The sequence below is a fragment of the Protopterus annectens genome, chromosome 14.part0 (assembly GCF_019279795.1).
Source record: "Protopterus annectens isolate FY-2018-M chromosome 14.part0, PAN1.0, whole genome shotgun sequence".
In the NCBI taxonomy this organism is placed as follows: domain Eukaryota; kingdom Metazoa; phylum Chordata; order Ceratodontiformes; family Protopteridae; genus Protopterus; species Protopterus annectens.
Window position 1 is genome coordinate 751,362,010 of NC_056748.1, and position 21,641 is coordinate 751,383,650.

The window sequence follows — 21,641 nt, forward strand, 5'->3', positions numbered from 1 at the left end:
TTCTTTTTACTTCTTTTTTAAGGAATGAGAGAGGCAGCTCTTGCAACTTGTCATCAAAGGACTCACCATTCATATCTTTCACCATCCTTACTTCCTTTTTCTTAAGTTCATTTCACTGTCCACTTCCCTTGGTATGGAAATGAAGGTCACACTTTGATCAAAACACAGCTGCCAGAAAGTAACTGTAGCGGTCAATACTAACTGACTCATTGAAATTGGAAAATAAGTCATGCTCCAATGGAGCCATTTGAAACACATTTTACAGATCGCCTTCCCATCTGCACACCTCATGTTCTTAAACTTGTGTATAACAAAAACACACTTGCACAACTTTAAGGAGGGGGAAACTTCCAAAAACAGTGCACAGCGATCTCCAGCAATCACTTGTTTTGATCCAACATGACTGAGTAAGTGAACTGGTCATTGAGGAATCTTAGGACATCTGTAAGTAAACTTGTAAATCCTTGCTTTAGTGTGTTCCCTCTATCTTGTATCGCTTAGCCTTCTGTTCTGCAGTTGCCACTTTAATGCTGTTATGGCACGCTCCAATGACATATCAAGAACGACAACAGCCTGCAACAGCATGCCATTTCTTTCTAATGCTGATGACAGCCTAAATTCCAGCGCCACATTGTCAGAAACACATCTTTCCTTGCCACAGTGACTTCTAAGGGCACACCATTTACTGACTGGAAATTCTGCCTCTTAGAATAAAGGGGACCCAGAATGGGCATCTGTAAACGGTCTTCAATGTTGCTCAATGGTTAAGATCTTTGGTCATAGCTCTGGGGTGTGAGGATTGATTCCTCGTTTCCATTCACTATCCTTATGGAGTTTACTTTTCTCCCCATAGCTGTCCAACCTTTCATCTTCAAAATATAGAAGGCTTCCTGTCACAATGTGGGACAAATGGGAAAAATGGGAAACACTTAATAACAACTTCAACTTGGAAGCTCACAGAACATTTATTAAAGCAATAACCAATGTCATGTGGTATATTGAAGATTTACCCACAGTTGGTGTGGTTAATTATGAGGGTGAAGCCTGAGTGATTAAACAAAGGCAACTGTGGGTAAATCTTCAGTATACCACAACCACAGAGTCGGTTATTGCTATTAAACAATGACATTATTCAAGAAAAAAAATACTTACTTTTCTTAAATAATGTCTTTGTATAACGGTGGATTACTGTTCTTCTGCCGGTTGTGGTATACTGCTTCTTCATTTTGATGTACTGCGCATGTGTATGGGACTTGCATTTCCTTGCATACCCAGTACATCAATGCTTTGAAATTGAAGCAACGGGGAAAAGAAAGTCTCCATTGCTCCATTTTCTCTTTTTATTTTTAATTGTAAAACAAAAAAAGGTTTTGGGGCACTTTATACCAACGGAAAAAAGTCCGGGCGACCGGACTTTTTTCCTTTGGTATATTGTGGGATTTACAAGGCCACGCTCATTGGGCTGGGCCAGTCAGCATGCACGTTTTTGAATAGTAATAGGGAGTCATTGTTTAATAACTAATGAAATCTTGGAAAGCGAGAGGATGCCTGAGGAATGGAGAAAAAGTGTTTTGGTATCGATGTTTTAAGAATAAGGGTGATGTGCAGAGCTGTAGTAACTACAGAAGGATTAAACTGATCAGTCACAGCATGAAGTTATGGGAAAGAGTAGTGGAAGCTAGGTTAAGAAGGGAGGTGATGATTAGTGATCAGCAATATGGTTTCATGCCAGGAAAGAGCACTACAGATGCGATGTTTGCTCTGAGAGTGTTGATGGAGAAGTACAGAGAAGGTCAGAAGGAGTTGCATTGTGTCTTTGTGGATTTAGAGAAAGCATATGACATGGTGCCTAGAGAGGAATTGTGGTATTGTATGAGGAAGTCGGGAGTGTTTGTACGAGGGTAGTGTGACAGCGGTGAGGTCTGCAGTGGGAGTGACGGATTCGTTTAAGGTGGAGGTGGGATTACATCAAGGATCAGCTCTGAGCCCTTTCTTATTTGCAATGGTGATGGACAGGTTGACAGACGAGATCAGACAGGAGTCCCCGTGGACTATGATGTTTGCAGATGACATTGTAATATGTAGTGAGAGTAGGGAACAGGTGGAGGAGACCCTGGAGAGGTGGAGATATGCAATAGAGAGAAGAGGAATGAAGGTCAGCAGGACTAAGACAGAATATATGTGTGTGAATGAGAGGGAGGACAGAGGAATGGTGAGGATGCAGGGAGTACAGGTGGCGAAGGTGAATGAGTTTAAGTACTTGAGATCAACAGTTCAGAGTAATGGTGAGTGTGGAAGAGAGGTGAAGAAGAGAGTACAGGCAGGATGGAGTGGGTGGAGAAGAGTGTCAGGAGTGATTTGTGACAGACGAGTACCAGTAAGAGTGAAAGGGAAGGTCTACAAGAGGGTAGTGAGACCAGCTATGTTATACAGGTTGGAGACAGTGGCATTGACAAAAAGGCAGGAGTCAGAGCTTGACGTGGCAGAGTTGAAGATGTTAAGATTTGCACTGGGTGTGACAAGGATGGACAGGATTAGGAATAAGTATATTAGAGGGTCAGCCCAGGTTCGAAGGTTTGGAGACAAAGCCAGAGAGGCAAGATTACGTTGGTTTGGACATGTGCTGAGGAGGGATGCAGAGTATATTGGGAAAAAGATGCTAAGGATGAAGCTGCCAGGTAACAGGAAAAGAGGAAGGCCTAAGATAAGGTTTATGGATGTGGTGAGAGAGGACATGCAGGCGGTTAGTGTGACAGAGCAAGATGCAGAGGACAGGAAGAAATGGAAACAGTTGATCTGCTGTGGCGACCCCTGACTGGAGCAGCCGAAAGAAGAAGATTGTTTAATAACTGTTTCTGCATACTTACAAAGAGTTCTTTAGATGAATTAATATGACTTAGCATTATTTCACATTATTTACCATGGATATTTATGGAAAAAGAAATTAACAGTGAATGTGTCAAACCCTTTCAGTGTGGAAAAGCATAGAACAGAAATTTTAAATGAGGATCATTCATCAGAATAAGGTACAGTTGAAAGGCATTTTTCTTCCTGTGACTTTGTGGGTGTTCTGCAAGTTTCCTTCGACCTCATAAATCATGCTGCTTGATTGACTTCTTACTATCTATGTATTTTGCATTTACTCTCGCCTTCGTAGTTTAGGTCATGGATGAAAAAGGTTTGTTGTGACCTGTTCAGTTATCGTACTAACAAATGAATAAATTAGTTAAAAATGCTATTCAGAATTATAAAAAAAGAGTAGCAGTAGTGCAAAAGAGAAGGGTAAGCATAGGTGGCACCTGCAAGTCACCTGACTTTGTAGACCTAACGTTGCATGATATTTTGGCTAGCATCTCTAATTAGCCCCCTCATTCAATATTAGGTGTACAGACACCCTGTGAACATGGAAGGGTGTGTGTGTTTAGAACAGCTCATTTAACTATTGCAGTGCACTTCAGATATGCGTTAAATGTATTCACTTCCTCTTTTCTAAGTCTGGCCAGTTTACAGGACTGCTTTGCATCTCTGATGTGTTTGCTTTTCCTGTCTGGGAGAATCAGACATCACTCCACTCCCATTTGTGCTGCAGCCCCTGAAGAACCGCTGTTCATTTGTAAAGAAAGACAGCTGTTTATGTTTCTCCATCATACTCATACCCTACACACTGGCTTGCAAAATAGTGTCCTATTCCATAAACAAACACTGAAACACATGGACAGTAACTAAATTCTGAAAGAAAGAAAAAAAATACTCTATGCATTCACTTGTGTTTTAACCAACATTGTGTAGGTCTTAAGTTGTTAGTGACTAGAGTGCATTTTCTTTTTTTCTGTTGAGTTAGCTGTTTGTCTCTTAACAGTCACAGATGTCTTCAGTATCTTGAGATTATCATACATTAAATATTGAGGAAACTTAAGCCATGTAGAAACTCTGATATTTTTCATATGGATAGTTGGAGAATACTATACCAATATTTATTTAAGATAACATTTTATACATGTAGCAATGCCTCCATGTGTTAATTCACTTAAAAAGGAATTGTTTTTTAAAAGCAACAGACTCAAATGATAGAGTGACCAACATAGATGTTTACAAGAATAAGCATTCCAGTCAAGGAACAATGCATGACATGCCACAAAATGAAATCAAGGTACCTAACAGCCATAGACTACATGAATGCTGATACGGTTAAAAAATTTCTACCTAAGCAAACCTCCTAGAACTCCTAAACCTAGGTATCAGAATAAACCTTCAAATCTACCCCCCCCCCCCCCGCATGCTATCCAGTATCAACAGATCTAAACAAAGATGCAGCATATTCTGACATGACAACAAACTCAGCCACAAAAAGGGGGTCACATAACCAGCATGCAGAAGCTCTTGACGCAGCAGGAACAAGCTTGCACATCAGGTAAATCCAGTGTTAAGTATTAAGATGATTCACACCCAGGCTGAGAAAAGACACAGAGATTATAAGCTGTCTCTCAGGTGCCATTCTCCAGTCTGGTACCTCTCAACATCATTGAGGAGCAAAAAAAAACAGTATTTGACCTGGTACTACTGAAATACAGAAGCCGATCAGGTCCTGTTTTTGCATCCTGCCCCCACCCTCCTTCCTCAGCAGAAGAGCACAAAAAGAAAATTATAAAAAACAGCTCTTCTCTTTCCTTAAATTGTTGCACACTGCTTGCTACATTTGTAGCAAATAGTGGCTACAGTTTCTACCACACATGGAGCGTTACAGCACTCAGGTATATGTAACAAAAATGTTTCTTTTTCTTTTCTTTCTTCTCTTAGTAATCCGTTACTACAGTGTATACCATGCATGGAGCACTGCACTACACAGCTCAGATTGTACTAAATAATAATAATAATAATGTTTTCTCTTTTAAACTGTAGTAAAACTACTTGCTAGGAAATTGTGACAAGCAGCTACTGGAATTTAGAGTACACACGCAGTGCTACAGAGCTCTGTTTTGACCACAAGTGTAATACCAGCAAAATGCCAGTATGCACTAAAAAGCACTCCGGGTTAGCCAATTGCACCCCCATGACACTTTCAGCCTGGGATGGCTGGCCCCTTCCCCCATCCTTGCAACTCTTCTGACCTCAGATATACATAAAGTAGTTATTGTGCACATGGGAGTGATTGAGACCCATCTCCATAGATCATATGAAGAGGGATATGATGAGGTTCTCAGAATATGCATCTCAAATAAGTGTGAAACTAGTGCTGAATAGTATCCAACCATCACCAAGAATGCTACCTCAATAAAAACAAAAGATAATTGATTTTAATTAATGGCATTGCTGCTGGTAACATCCTAAGGGAATACAACATACATTAACCTGGGAAGAAATTATTGACAACCCTAGCTGCTGTGCTTGGGATGGTCTGTATTTCTCTCCTCACGGCTTCCATATTTTGGCTAAGACTTTTTCCTCATCCACAGTGCCTTTCATAGACAATGTCAGTCTCCTCAAATTCCCTCCATAGCCAGTCAAAATCAAGCAGTATTAAGGTGCTAGAAACCTTAACAAAAAGTTGCATTTGTTGCCTGCATTCCTATCCATGGCTTCAGAACAATGAAGGCACCCCCACAGTTCAGGGATTTAATACCTGCCACTCCATCAGACCAAACATGGAACTGTATGGTGTAGCTGGAGGGGATGTATATCTGTGTTCCTAAGAAACTATTTCACCCCATGACTCAAAAAGCAGGACATTGACCTTGAACTCCTCCACATCCTTCTCACGGTAAACAAAACCCAGTGCCATATTGTTGCCAACTGCCACACCCATTCCATGACCCTGATGAACCACTAGGCATGTCTAAACAGATTGATATCACTCACTGTAGAGCCCAATACTGTTCTTTTGGGTGACTTCAACTAGCCCTCCATTAATTGGGGTACCTATATCACTAGAAATATGTATGTAGAATGATTCTTGGACTTCATTAATGCCAATTCCTTTGATCAACTAATTCAACCCCCCCCATGAGGGGTTCAGAAATACTGGACCCTGGCTGTCACCAACCTAACCCCCCTTGATCAGAACCTATAGTTAAAATCACTGGTCATATTTGACCACCATGCAGTAGCAATTACCTTAAGTGCAAGACCCAAGTTACTTTGCAAACCCTCCATCTACAGAGACTACTCCAAGGCAAATTTACACCAACTAACTGATGACCTGATGAAATTCAAACACCCTTCTCACCCTGATGACCCCACATCACATGCAGCCATATTCACTTATAAGTTTTTTGTCAACTTCTAGGCTTACATTCAGGCCTCGGTATACATATGGTATAAATAACAGTGCCAATTTTAAGAACAAATCCATATGATGGGACTACAGTATTAACAAACCCTACAATATGAGGAAAAAACTCATAGCCATAGCCCATAAATGTAAAAATAACACCCTATTAACTAGAAAAGAACTCAGAATGATCAACATAGGACTTAGAAAAAAATCCTCCAAAACAAAGTATAAATTGAGAATTGCCACCCGAGCTATGGATAACCACAAAACCTTCTATTGCTATGTCATTAAAAAGAAGAATACTCTGTTTTAATACAAAATAACACTGTATATTCATCCCCTGACAACATAGCTAATATTAGCAGACAAATACAACTCAAACTTCACTCCCCTGTCTTTACTTAATTATCCCCCAGTTCATTAGTATGCCTCTGCCACCCCACATACATCTCTGAACATGTCCTAAGTGCTTTCTCCAACAAAAGGCAAACAAATCCATGTGCTCAGATAATATGCCAGGCCATTTTCTTGTCATGCTAATTTATTATGTATATCCATTCTGAGCCTCTCTAATGGACTCCTGCCAGAGGTATGGATAACTACTGTATTCATCCCACTCCACAAAGGGGGACTTGCAGCTAATCCAGAAAACTATACATCTGTAATCCTCACCAGCCTTATCTGTAAAGCAATGGAATACATCATTATGGAACTTGTTAACAAAGACATAGGCAGTTTTCAAAACCATGGACCCAAACCAGTCTGTGCTTGTTAAAGTTAGGTCCTTCCTCATAAACCAGGTAGATTTTTTGAACTGGTCACTAAGGCATTGATCTTAGGCAGATTGGTTTGCATTGCATGCCTGCACTTGGACAAATCCTTGTCTACTATATGGCATTCTGGCTTCACTGAAAAGCCACTCAAGCCAAATGTAAACCCCTGTGTTACCCACTGGATAGCAAACCTGCTCACCAATAGAACCAAGTCTATTAGTACTGGAATCACACTCTCAGTCAAAAGAGTAGTTACAAATGGTGTACCCCAGGCCACTGTACTAAGACCATTTCTCCATAATATCTACTCCTTTGATATCAAGGCTGACATCAGCAGACTGTGGTTGATGAAGTTTGCTGATGACTGCAAACTTGATGTTTATATTTCCTCTCTGTTCTATGAGCCCACATCATAACTGTAAAACCTAGGTAGACCAATTCACTATCCTGGGGGAGGATTGTCATAATGGTTAAGGTCTTAACCTTACAGGTACTAGATACAAGGTTTGATTCTGACCTCTGTTTATTGGCTAGGCTTTTAACACTGTGCAGACTGATAGCCTAGTACTTACCTATGAACCCATAGTTCACAAATGACAAAAAAATAAATAGACTGTATGCTGTCATTAACACCCCATCTGACCATGTGACTCTCCATGAGGGGTTAACATGCAATAACAAGTAATGTTTAGACCATGGCCTCAAATTAAATGCCAAGACATGCAGCATTGTGTCCTTTGATAAACCCAGGCACCCCTGCTGCTATCATATATGTATCACCATCTGAAGGTTTTGGGATTTTGGTACTTTCATTGAAAATGAACTATGCTTTGACCACCATGTTACCACTGTCGTTAGGAAATTTTTTTCTATAGTCAGATTAATCACCAGGGGTTTATCTTCTAGATCCAAGGAAGTCATCATCTCCCTCTACTCGTCCCTCCTGCAGCCAAATAGAGAGTACAGTGCCCCCCTTGGTAAGTACTTATCTAAGCACATAACCCAGCTTGAGAGACCATAGTATTTCCTTACTAAGACAATTGAGGGCACATATACCTTGAGGCACCCTGACCACCTTAAATTTAGATAGCTAATGTACTTTTCCTTTTATTGTTGTATGCTTAGTGGTTCTTGACTTGCAACAAATATCTCCAACATTTGTGACTGGAGTACATTCTTCTGGTAACTTTGTTCAGAGTATGTCATTTTTAGGTGTTACTCTATGTTAGCACTCAGTGTTATTACCTTAATACTCTCCCTATTAATTATTTAGATTTTGCAAACTAAGCTTAAGATACAGGTTTACATCCTATGTACTAGGTATCAGACTTGAGAACAGGAATGAAGTTCATAATTTTGTGCAGCTATTAAGACAAACAACTGCCTCATGTACACAGACAACCCTCTCCTCCTACCACCAAACACTAATATATGCGAGAGATGCAATTATACAGCCAAACTGGAGGCAAAGCTCTCTCAACCCAAGACTGGAACTGATAGTCAAGAGGAGAAGGGTAATACTTGCAACACACCACCAGTCTCATATAGACCTAATAAACCAACACCGGCAAATAACACACATGAAAACATACTCGGAGGCTGTAAATAAAAATCTGCAAAAGCAACAGAGACCTCCAAAGCAGACATCCAAGCAACCTCCACACCCCATCACCAACCATGAAATACAAACTTCACATAATCAGTGTGCCACGCAATCACAGCCCTTAACACAAAATAACATACCCAACACACTAGTTATAGGCGACTCTATAGTCAGGCACACTGATGTCCCACTAACTAGGCTGGACAAAGACAAGGTTACAGTTAGCTGCCTGTTGGGTGCCAGGATCCACCACATAACACAAGCTCTCAGGTCACTCCAGAACAAGTACAAATACAACTCTGTCATTATCCATGTTGGTGTGAATGACCTGAGACGTACCTCCCTTGACTACATGAAAAGAGACATGGAAGAACTCTCTGATCATGTAGCCCAGGCCGGTATGACCCTGACCCTGAGTAGCATTCTGCCCTCACCAAGAATGATGCCACAGTATAAAGAAAAAATGATCAATTTCAACAATTGGCTAAGTTTCTGGTGTCATTCAAAGGGGATCCAGTATCTCTCTGCCTGGGATGACATGCTCAACAAGCCACGTTGCTTCGCAAGAGATGGCTTGCACCTGTCAACCTTAGGCTTTCGAATACTGGCCAAGGCTCTTGCCACCCCCATAGTGCCTTTTTTAGGCAAGGCTCAAAAGACAAACCCACCACCATAATTAGCACAAGTAACCAAAAATGGAGGGTAATAATACTCCACGCCAGAAGTCTAAACCTCAAAATGCACGCACTTGAGGCACTCCTCAGTATGGAGAACATCGACATCTGTGCAGTAACAGAAACCTGGTTTAAGGCTCCTGAGAGCACCCCAGCACTACTAGGCTATAACTCATACCATACCTTTCGGCCACAGCACCAGGACCGAAACACAAAAGGCGGGGGTGTATCCATATTCATCAAGGATACCCACACCTCCAGGTTAGTGGCGCAGCACAATACATCAGAGATCATCCATGTGCAACTAACAACAGGCAAAACTGCAATCCAAATTGTAGCTTGCTACAGATCACCCACCATGGCCCAGGACCCCCATTCCGCATTTCTGGAGACACTGGGAAATATGAAGGTCCTACCAAACACCCTAATACTGGGTGATTTCAGTTACCCAAACATAAACTGGGAGAACTACTCAAGTACTAACTCCCTTGCCCAATGCTTCCTAGAATTTATAAACTCGAACGCCCTGGATCAACTGGTCAACACCCCCACCAGAGGGAACAACATATTGGACCTGGTCATTACCAACATGGGCGACCAGTGTTCCACACCAGAGGTCAACCCCTCGCTGGTTAGATCAGACCATAGACTAATCACTCTGGATATTTACATTCCACCCCCACCCTCAATTTAGGAAACCACTGTGAAAAACTTTTCAAAAGCAAACTTCACGTTACTTAAGACCAAGGTGGAAAGGTTCACAGCCCCCATGCTAAAGGACAATGCTGTCCAAGCTGCTGAAACCTTTACAAAGGTACTCTATGAGCATCTGCAGGAATGCATGGACCGTGCTATCCCAAGTAAAACCAAGACTCACGCCTCCAAGAAAAGGAAACCAGTCTGGTGGACCCCTGCCATAAACAAGCTATACAAAAGAAGGAGGAAACTAGTACAGAAAAGAGTAAAATCCCAAGAAGGAAAGACATCCCTGATCAGTATCAGCAAGAAACTACGATCCCTCATTAAATCATCCAAGGCTAGTTTCGAAAGAAAAATTGCCAATAACTCCAAAGATAACCACAAAGCATTCCTTAGCTATGTCAAAAACCTAAGTGGAAACTCGCAGATCTGCTCTGAGTTAGTGCAGAATGGCACAAAATACACTGTACCAACTGATATTACCAACATTCTGGCAGACAGGTTTAGTGCAAACTTCACCCTCCTCCCCCCCAAAGGGCCCATAACCATACCAGAAGAATGTAGGGCCCCATCAGTCACCAACACACAGGTTAAAACAGCCCTATCCAAAGCCAAACACACAGCTTCAATGGGACCGGACGGTGTCCCAGGCTGTGTCTTACAAGGGCTCCAAAATGAACTAACCCCTCACCTAAACACACTATTCAAACTCAGCCTCTCTACAGGCTATGTACCCACAGAGTGGCGCACAGCAACAGTTATCCCACTCCACGAAGGTGGAGCCACAATGGACCCTGGGAACTATTGCCCTATAAGCCTGACTAGCCTGGTCTGCAAGGCTATGGAATGCATCATCATGGAACTCATTAACAGAGACATTGGTAACCTCCAAACCTTGGACCCTACCCAGTTGGGCTTTGTTAAGGGCAGATCATGCCTCCTAAACCTGGTGGACTTCTTTGAGACGGTTACCAAGGCATTAGATGAGGGAAAGGAGGTCCACACAGCCTACCTAGACCTCGCAAAGGCTTTTGACACCATTCCCCATTCTAGTATTATAGACAAGCTCACCAGCTTGAACATAAACCCCTACATCATGAGATGGGTTGCCAAATGGCTCATGGATAGAACCCACATGGTGAGAGCTGCAGGCTCTATGTCCGACTCTAAACCGGTTACAAGTGGCGTCCCCCAGGGTTCAGTCCTAGGACACCTCCTGTTTGGTATATACTTCTCAGAGCTACAGGCAAACATAGGAGGATTATGGCTGACCAAGTTCACAGACAATTGCAAACTAGGGGCCATAATTGATTCTCCAGCTGATACAGACACCCTCTAGATGGGTTCTCACTGAGACGGATACCTGGTGTCAAAATCATGGCCTCAAGCTAAATGCCAAAAAGTGCATAGTCATCCCCTTTGGAAAAAACAAAGTACCCACAAACTACCACATAGGTAGTAGTCTCCTAAATACAGAAAATGTAATAAGGGATCTGGGGACCCAAGTAGATAGTAATCTCTCCTTTGATAATCATATTGCCAAAATGGTTAGAAAATCCTTCTATGTGGCCCACCTAATCACAAAAGGGTTTGCATCTAGAACAAAAGAGGTTATTGTGCCTCTCTACTCATCACTCATTAGACCCATCATAGAATACAATGCCCCATTTGGGATGTACCTTACAAGCCACCTGCAACAGCTGGAAAGACCACAAAAGTACCTCACCAAGAGGATTACTGGCCTCAAACAGATGCCCTATGCAGCCCGACTCAAGACACTCCAGCTGTACTCGGTTGCATACCGCTTACTCAGAGGTGATCTCTGCCTGACATACAAGGCCATGTCCAACCCAGAATTGATGGACATGCTCCACCTAAAAAAAAACAAATACTGGAGAGCCACATGCTCTAGAGATATAAATGTCACCACAACAATAAATAGGACATGCTGGAGGGATAGATTCCAATCCCAGAGACTCCCCATGCTTTGGAACAGGATTCCAATATACATCAGGCAGAGCCCCTCCCTAACACTCTTCAAGAGAAACCTTGATGGGTGGAATGGAAACAGAAAATTTACTCCGGGGATCACTGCAGTGGCTCTGCTGGACAGTGGTGCAGGGAACTAATGGCTCTGCTGGACAAAGGCACAAGGAACAAATCTGAGGGCTTGGTGAAAGCCAACACATTCTGGCTAGGCTTATAAATGCCCTTGGGCAGATAGCCTAGTACTTACCTATGAACCTAATTGAACTAAGCATACCCAAATTAAATAATTTTTGTTAAAACCTAATGTTACCAGACGTCTTAATGAAGCTGTATATTAGACCTGTCAATGGCTCTTGATTTTCTTTACTGTGTTCAGATTCAAAATCAGACTGAAAATAGTGCTTCTCCTCCTCCATTTATTCTTTAATGCTTCTTATTCATGATTCATGTAATGCACTTCATCTCTTTATAACTTACTGGCTGATAAACTTTTTTAACAAATTTCTACTGTTGTATTGTATTTGACTACTGCTGCTGTTCTTTCCCTACAACAGCTATTATTTATAGTTCTTTGATGACATTAGCTCACTTACTGCTCTGGTACAATAGCTATTTCAGACCTTGTACTCCCTTCAAATTGCTCCTAGTTTTCATTTACCTTGGATCCACTCTTTATTGTTCTAATCTGTGCTTTAGTTTGCTGTAATTTGTCTCCTTATACCACAAGATATCCTCTCCCTCTTTCATTTATACATATATATGTATATATATATATTGTAAGCCACTTTGGTACCCTGCTGTACTTCACTTCGTGGCTCTAACCACGTTTCTGCCTACCATACTCTTCCTGTTGCTTGCTTTACATCATCATAGGGCAGTAGGTGTTTGCAACTCTGGCCAATGTACTCCTTTAACTGGGAATCTGACCCTGACTATGTTGACTTGTTACTTTTCATTCCATTCCAGCAGCTCACTGCCAATTAACTTAAGTAATGGTTTGTAAATATTGGTTACTCTGTTGTTTTAACTTTGTTTGTTAGCCTTATAAACATATATTTTTTGCAGAAACAGAAAGCTGAGCACCATCTGCATTGTTAGGCCCTCAAATCTGCCCTTGTTTTGGCTGTCCTGTGTCTTTCTTATCCTATTGATTTGAACCCTGGTCCTGACCACTTTAAGTTTCTTTACTATGTGAGAAATGATAATACTCCCTGGATTGTCCAAAAGTGATTAAAATGGTCCACACTGAACATGTAGTCAAACAAGTGTGATAAATGAACTAGAATTTGGAATGCTCTTAAATCAAACAAACACAATTGCTTCATCTGAAACCATGTCGAATCCTTACTCCATTATATTTCATGGCAGTCACTTAGACTTCCATTGCTTTTGTAAAGAAACTTCTGCTGAATGTTTTGATGGGAGGAATTATACTGCTGTTTCAGAATGGCCCCTTGAGCTAATGGCTCATTCTGACCACAGTGTATATATGGTCCAAATCATAAGTAACAAAGTTTCTTCTCGGTAGTTTTTATGAAATATAATGCTGTAATGTACATTCATTCAGCATGTCCATTATAATACGAATTATTTAACAGTGGAATGCATGTTATAGGCTGATAAAAACATGGACAAGGTAAATAGTAAGGGACCTTCAGCAGCTGGAAGTACTCCTGTTAAGCAGTAAACCATAATTCAGTGTATGCTTTATTCTGTCCATAAAAAAGACTTTACCTCTCAACTGTCCTGTTTTGACTGAAACTTTAGCTCTGTCTCTCTTAATGCCATCTAAAACCAATGACTTGTGGTGAAAAGGTGGTGAATTACACTTAAATAATGACAATAATTACAGTTGTACACTTTTACTTCAAAAGTGTGTATTAATTCACTTTCTCTTATTCTGTCAAAATCTCATTAATTGTGTAAATATTTTTAAAAAGTGCCCCTAATTGTCCTTGATTATTTCTAGATTTTTCCCTGATTCTGTTGAGATTTGTTGCTGATTCCGTTTAGAGATATGTAGTAGGCATATTTTTTTAAGGACAAATTGAAACAATCCTTATCAGACGTGTTGTAAAATGTACCTGCACATATTTACAAAGCAGGACTCTGATCCAAGGGGAACATTTTTCAGGGTCATTCCTTGAAGGGAAGAATTAACATTTTCTAAGTACTGTTTTGTTTATTGTCCAGCTTTGAGAAAAGTTCTGTATCTTCTGGAACATTTAAATTGTGGAACTTTGGAAAGATCCTAACAGTGCCTGTGCATGAATGACTTTTACATTACTCTCCATATGGATGACAGTACTACTGAAATCTCACAAAAATCCTAATTAACTAAATTTAGATCTTCGGTATGATTTCTCTGTTATTTGGAACTGGCTATGTAAAAACAGGCTGACTATAAATACTAATAAATCAACAGTTATAATGTTTGGGGCATCACACCCCCCAAAAAAAGCAAATACTGCATCATTGCTAATAAAGTGATTGGACAAAACTCTCAAATCTTGTGCCATCATTCAGAAATATCTGTGCATTACCCTTAGCCAATTGAATGCATTATGAGGAATACCTCATCTTTTGTTCTTAGAAGATAAATGGCCAATTGCAATCAACGTTTTATTTAGAATTTGCCATCATGACTATGTAACATAGAATTTGTTGAGTGTTGATGACTTAAAAGCCCACAAAAATCCTAAGCTTACTTAATTCAGACCTTCAAAACAATTTTTCTGTTATTTGGAACTGTCTATGCAGACTAACTATTAATACTAACAAAGCAACAGTTTAACAATATGTTCAATGGGAAAAATCAATCCCCTCTTACATCCTAGTGACAGTAGGTGAACCCAAGGATCCATCCTTGGCCCTATACTCTTCACCATCAATGACCTCTCCTCAGCCAGTAAAAAATGCACATATAGTTTAGCACAATGACAACTCCACAATTTCTGTCCTGCTGAAACCTTCAACTCTCTGTAGGAGCTAAACTAAGAATCCTTTACATCGGTAGATAATTGGATATCCATCAATCAGTTGTTCCTCAACTCAAACAAATGTTAACTAATTCTCTTCACCCCAAACAATATGACCAACATAAACTCTCCTTCTCCATAACATTCATGGGTAAGACATAAATTGAATGTGTTTAGCATACCAAATTACTAGGAGTACTTGCAGACAGAAATCTGAATATTATGTCAAACACTTAGGGGTCAAAATGGAGAGACGATAAATCAGCAAGCAAAGGATAGTAGTATTGCTGGAATTGAATTCATCCTCAAGTCTTGGTGAGGACCTTCACAAGGTGGGCCCTGTTTTTCAAAAAATCTCACCAAGACAACACTGATATGTGACATATATCATGGACAGAAGTAGGTTAAAAAAAAAAAAGATAGCTGGGTGCACAAGACTCCAGATAAAAAAAATGCCCAATCCTGGTAGGTGCACTGATGCCAGGACTGGAAAAAAATGATAGTGGAGAATCCTCAAGACATGGAAACATTCCTACAATAAAACTAGGCCAGGCTCAGGGGGAGGGTGGCTCCTTATTGTACAAGGAAATAGTAGTCCAAAAAAATCACAAAAATTGATAGGCCAAAAAAGAGCCATAAAGATAATAGTGTGGATTATTGAGGATAAGAAATAAATGATGTGTTGTTTCTATTATGCAAAAAACCCAGAATTTACAGACAGAAGATGTACAAAAAGATTGAGAAAAATCAGATGAAAGAAAAATACTTACACAAGGAAAACTGTCAGAAGCTTCAAATAAAAATTTGTCTTCATTAATACAACAGATTTATGAAAAACATTATATAGACCAAGAAACCTTGGGCTATTTGGAAAAAGAACTGATTGAGGAGGTGCAAAGATATAAAGAACAAAATCTAGAGATTTTTGAAATGTATAAAAAAGAACTTGGGACATGAGAAAGAAAGAGAGAGATTTGATATGGTGCAATATTTATGCAAATCAGAAAGCCAGATTAATCAGTACAAAAAAACAACCCCAAAGATATTCAAAGGGAAACACAGGCAAAGGCATCCAGATATGGAAAATTTCCCAATACAAAAAATAAGATCACAAAAAGGGAATGTAGAACATTATACTAGTAAAGTAGAAGTTAAAAAAATACAAGTTGAGGTTATGGAATACCTGCAAAGTGAAGGATTTACTGTAGAAAGTCTAACATGTTATATCATAGCATGATGGAACAACGAGTCCCCCCCCCAAGTAAGGAGAAACAGGAGGAGACATCTGAAGAAGAAATATGGACACGGGAAAGAGATTTAAAATGGTGCAATATTTATGCAAAGGAGAAACCAAAACTAATCAATACAAAAAGCAGCACTAAAGATATTTGAAGAGAAATGCAGGCAAAGGCATATAGATATAGAAAATTTTGCAATATAAAAAATAAGAACACAAAGAGGAAAAGTGGAAAAGATGATTAGTAATGGAGAAGTTAAAGAAATAGAAAGTGAGGTTATGGATTACCTGCAAAGTGAAGGCTTTAGTGTAGAAAATCCAACGTTGATAACATCACAGAAGGATAGGCAATGGATTCCCAAATTAAGGAGAAACCAGCGGCGTGGCAAACATCTTATCAGTTGCCATATGAAGATACTTTTTAGCCTTCCATATGAAATCAGTACGAAAGTTTATTTGGAGCTGCAAAGCAAGGGAAGGAATAGGAAACTGCAAATTCTTGACACAGTCAATGTTGTAGAGTGATAGGCCAAGAAGTTCCCATGTGAAAGTGTTAAGGATGACACAGGATGAAACTGAAGAGAATATGGCACAGGAAGATGCTGTGGAACTTTCTATAGAATGCCCGCTGGAAATGTAGAACGAAGAATGTGCCCTCAGTTTATAAAAAATTATCTAAGAGAAGAGTTGCTTGATTTAGTAGAGATGGACATATATATATAAAGCTAGATGAAAGAAACAAACTACAGAAAGTCAATAAAACCCAAAAAGTTAGAAGTTTGATAAAACAAACACAGCAATTAAAATGATGCATAGAGATCATGTGATATAACAGAAATAAATATGATATATTACTGTGCAACTAAATTAATAGCAGGTAAAGTCTTACCACAAAAACACAGGGCAGTAAGGGAAAGGGAGGGGAGAAATCAAATGCATCATGGAAGCATTAAACAGAGAAAACTATAAAGCAATTAAGATAAGAGGTGTCACAGTTAAGAGTATAGAAGAGGAAACAGAACAACAAAAATACTGAGAAAAATAGACGTGATAAAAGGAATGCACAGTATCAGAACAGATCAGGAGCTATTGTGCACTATTGCAAATAATAAACTAAAAATATCAGCACAGGCAGAAAAACTTAGAAGATATGCAGATAAATATAAAGGAAAAGTACAAAATAAGGGGTTCCTATCAGCATCTCGAACTCTGACAATATCAAATCTGATATTGTCGCATAGAGAATGCCGAAAGTGCAGAACGTCGAACGGGTAAATGGAAATCTCCATAAGGGGAGATTTCCATTTACCTCAATGTAGTGTGGTCTCGGAGTTGGTATATTTACGTAGCGAGGGGTGCGGGGGGGTTGCTTTATTTTTTTTCGGCATTCGAAAATTGGATAGTTTGATCATGTCAGTTCAACATTTAGTGATTAAAACTATTCAATTTTTGAAATGCTGATATAGATGCCAAAATAAGCAGTTTATTGATGACCCAAAAAATATAGAGACTTAGGAAACAAGGCAAAAGGAACTGAAACACCATCCAAAGAAGATGAAATAGATACATTTTGGAGAAATATCTATGAATATGCTGTGGAACATAACAAAGATGCTAAATAAATAAAAGAAGTAAAAGAAAAGATAAGAAGTTCAAATATACAGAATATGAAATAGGGTGTAGTTACAGCCAGAGAGACTGAAACAGAGTTAAGAAAAGCCACTAAGTGGAAAACTCCAGGCCCAGAAGCAATACCTAACTTCTGGCTAAAGTATTAACATCTTTACATGAACAGATTTAGCAATGAGTAAGAACTATTGATATGTGCACCTCAAACAAATACCAGCCTGGTTAACAACAGGAAAAATAATGCTCTTACTTTAGAATGAACCTGTAAACTATCCTAAAAAATATACAGATCGATAACTTGCCTTCCAGCTACTTATGAACTATACACTGGAATTAATGCCGACAGAGTTTATAGTCATTTAAAAGAAAACTCAGTCATGACAATAGAACAAAAGGGTACCAGAAGAAAGTCATATGGAACAAAGGATCATTTGTTGTTAAAGTCATAATGGAGAATTGTAAAAAGGGGAAGAATCTAAGTATAGCATTGATAGACTACAAAAAAGCATTTGGCATTATCCCACATTCATGGATAAAAGTAAGCAGGATAGTCATCCTAGATTTATTTTCCTCATGTTTCAAAACTTTCACTATGTTGTATAAGATGCACCCTTTACATTACAGCGACTGTGAAACAGTGACAAACCACTTTGCAGTTAAGCCATGATAAAGGACAAATTCTTATTCCCAGGATAAACATTTAAAGGGAGATATTCCAGGGTGACTCTCGATCACTGCTACTCTTTTGTCTTTTCCTTAACCCATTATGCTGTTTACTTAACAGATTAGATCACGGATACAATTTGGCTCCCTGAAAACAACGAAGTATAAAGACTTTCATCTTCTTTTTGTGGATGATTTAAAACGTATATTTCATCAAATGAGGAACTGCAAGTGGTCAAAATGTTTTCAGCTGCTATAAGAATGTCATTTGGTCTTGATAAATTTGCAAAAGCAACTTTTAAAGAAGGAAAACTGCAGCAGCAAGAAAACATCAGCTTGGGACAAAAATGTGATATAAAAGAATTTGAGCAAGAGGGAGTGTGAATTGATGAAGGATCAACAATAAAACATGAACAAATGCAAATAAAACTTAGTAAGGAATATTTTAGAAGGCTTAAATTAATCCTGAAAACAGCATTGACATCTAGGAACAAAGTCCAAACTATAAACCAATTTGCTGTTCCTGTCCTAACTTACAGTTTTGGAGTGATTGACTGGCCCTAAAAGGTGTTGGTTTGTTTGGGCAGGAAAACATGAAGATTGCTTCATGCCAATCAAATGATTTATAAAATCAGTGTATACCAGGACTGTATATTCCCTGTTCTGATTGAATATGGGCCTCCTCAAAATTGATTACATGTATAGATCTAAATGGTGGGACTGCGTACATATCTGCTGACCTCACAAGACCCAAATGTAGTAAAAGTTTTGAAACATGAGGAAAATAAGACTTGGATGACTTCTGCTTACTTTAGCACAAGCATATCAGTGTCAAGCAGGAATGGAAATCAAACCAGAAGTAGATAAAAAACAGGCAGCAACTGGATGTGCCAAAAAACACGAGAGAATATAAGGTGAATGATCAGCTGAGAAGGCAAGAAATGTGGAAAATGGATAAATACAGTTAGAAGTATAGAAACGTCTTGGAATAACTTCATGTTGATCAGGATTGAACATAGGAATGGTTAAGAAGAGGTGAATTTAAACCAAAAGATGAAAGGTTAATTCTGACAGCCCAAAACCGTGGACTACGCACACATTGATTTACGAAGTCCATTTAACATGTGGGAGAAACAGACAAATGTAGGTTTTGTAAAACAGAATTGGAAACAGTTGCACATCTTGTTGCTCGTTGCGATATACTAATGGCAGAAGGACTGTATACTGAAAGTAATAACATGTCAAGGCTGTTGCACTGGGGATTGTGCAAACATTATAATATTGAAGTAGCTGAAAAACACTGGAAACATGCGACACAAAGCATTACAGAAAATGATGAAGTTTATGTCACATGGGATAACCCATTAGCAAAAGTTCAAAATATCATGGAGGCTCTCAATAAAAATCTGCTCAAACAACAGAGACCTCCAAAGCAGAAATGCAAGCAACTTCCACCCCCCAACACAACCCGAATGACACATAGCCCACAAACTCAGTGTGCCACTCAACCATAGCCAGTAAGGCATAACAACATACCCAACACTCTAGTCATAGGTGACTCTATAGTCAGGCACACTGATGTTCCACTCATCAGGCTAAACAAAAAGAAGGTTACTGTCAGCTGCCTGTCAGGTGCCAGGATCCGCCACGTAATGCACGCACTCAGTTCACTCCACAACAAGTACACAAATATGACTGTCATTGTCCATGTTGGTGTGAATGACCTGAGATGTACCTCCCTGGACTACATGAAAAGAGACATAGAGGAGCTTTCCGATCTTGTAGCCCAGGCAGGTATGACTCTAGCGCTTTGCAGCATCCTGCCATCACCCAGAGTGATACGACAGTACAAGGAAAAAAAGACTGACTTCAACAATTGGCTAAGCTTCTACTGTCATTCTAAGGGGATCCAGTATCTGTCAGCCTGGGATGACATGATCGACAGATCACGATGCTTTGCCAGAGATGGCCTGCACCTGTCGCCCTTGGCATTCTGGATACCGGTTTAGTCTGTTGCCACCCCTATAGTGTCTTTTTTTAGGCAAGGTTCAAATGACAAATTCACCACTGTAACAGGTACAAGCAAGCAAAATCTGAGGGTAATGCTACTCAGTACTAGAAGTTTAAACCTCAAAATGCACTCACTTGAGGCACTCCTTAAAATGGAGAACATCGACATCTGTGCAGTGAAAGGGACCTGGTTCAAGACTCCAGAGAGCACCCCTGCATTACCAGGCTATAATTCATACCTCACCTTTTGGCCTTTTGGAGGCATGTCCATATTCATTAAGGATATCCACACCTCCAGGCTAGTTGCTCAGCATAATGCATCCGAGATTATCCAAGTACAGCTAACTCTGGGCAAGACCGCAATCCAAATTGTAGCTTGCTACACATCCCCCACCATGCCCCAGGACTCCCCCTCCTCATTTCATGATACACTGGAAAATATTAGGGTACAACCCAACACCCTAATAATGGGAGATTTCAACTACCACCATTAACTGGGAAAACTACTCATGTACCAACTCTTTTGTTCAATGTTTTCTGAAGTCATAAGTTCCATTGACTTGGATCAACTTATTCACACCCCCACCAGGGGCAACAATATCCTAGACCTGGTCATTACCAACATAGGTGACCAGTGTTCCACACCAGAGGTCAATTCCTCATTGGTCAGATCCAACCACAAGCTAATCACCCTAGACTTCCACATCCCGCCCCACCCCCCATTAGGGAAACCACCGTAAAAAAATTTCTCCAAAGTCAACTTCACACTTCTTAAGACAGAAGTGGCAAACTTCATGACACCCATGCAGATGGTATGCACGTGGGGGATGCAAGGCCCAACCAAACTATGAAGAAACAAAGATGGCCAGCAAGGTTAGCAGTCGAATATGCAGCCAAGGACCAGATAGTGAATAATCAGACTTTTATTGTAAATAAAACAGACCGGTTTCGGCAATTTAATGCCTTCTTCAGTGTTGAACAACGTAAAAACAAAGATATAGTTGTATTACCAGCAGATAAGGGTGGGGCAGTGGTTGTACAAAACATGAGTGATTACCTTCAAGAGGGTTTATCCCAACTATCGGACACAGCATGTTATATGAACATGGCCATAG

The 21,641-nt window shown here is 39.9% G+C and overlaps 1 protein-coding gene across 1 annotated transcript in view; it reads left to right on the top strand.

Annotated features, from left to right (window-relative positions):
• The window catches only part of LZTS2 (leucine zipper tumor suppressor 2), a 1,975,510-nt gene that overhangs the window by 1,247,902 nt on the left and 705,967 nt on the right, over positions 1 to 21,641 (top strand). The gene's annotated exons all lie outside the window — the stretch shown is intronic.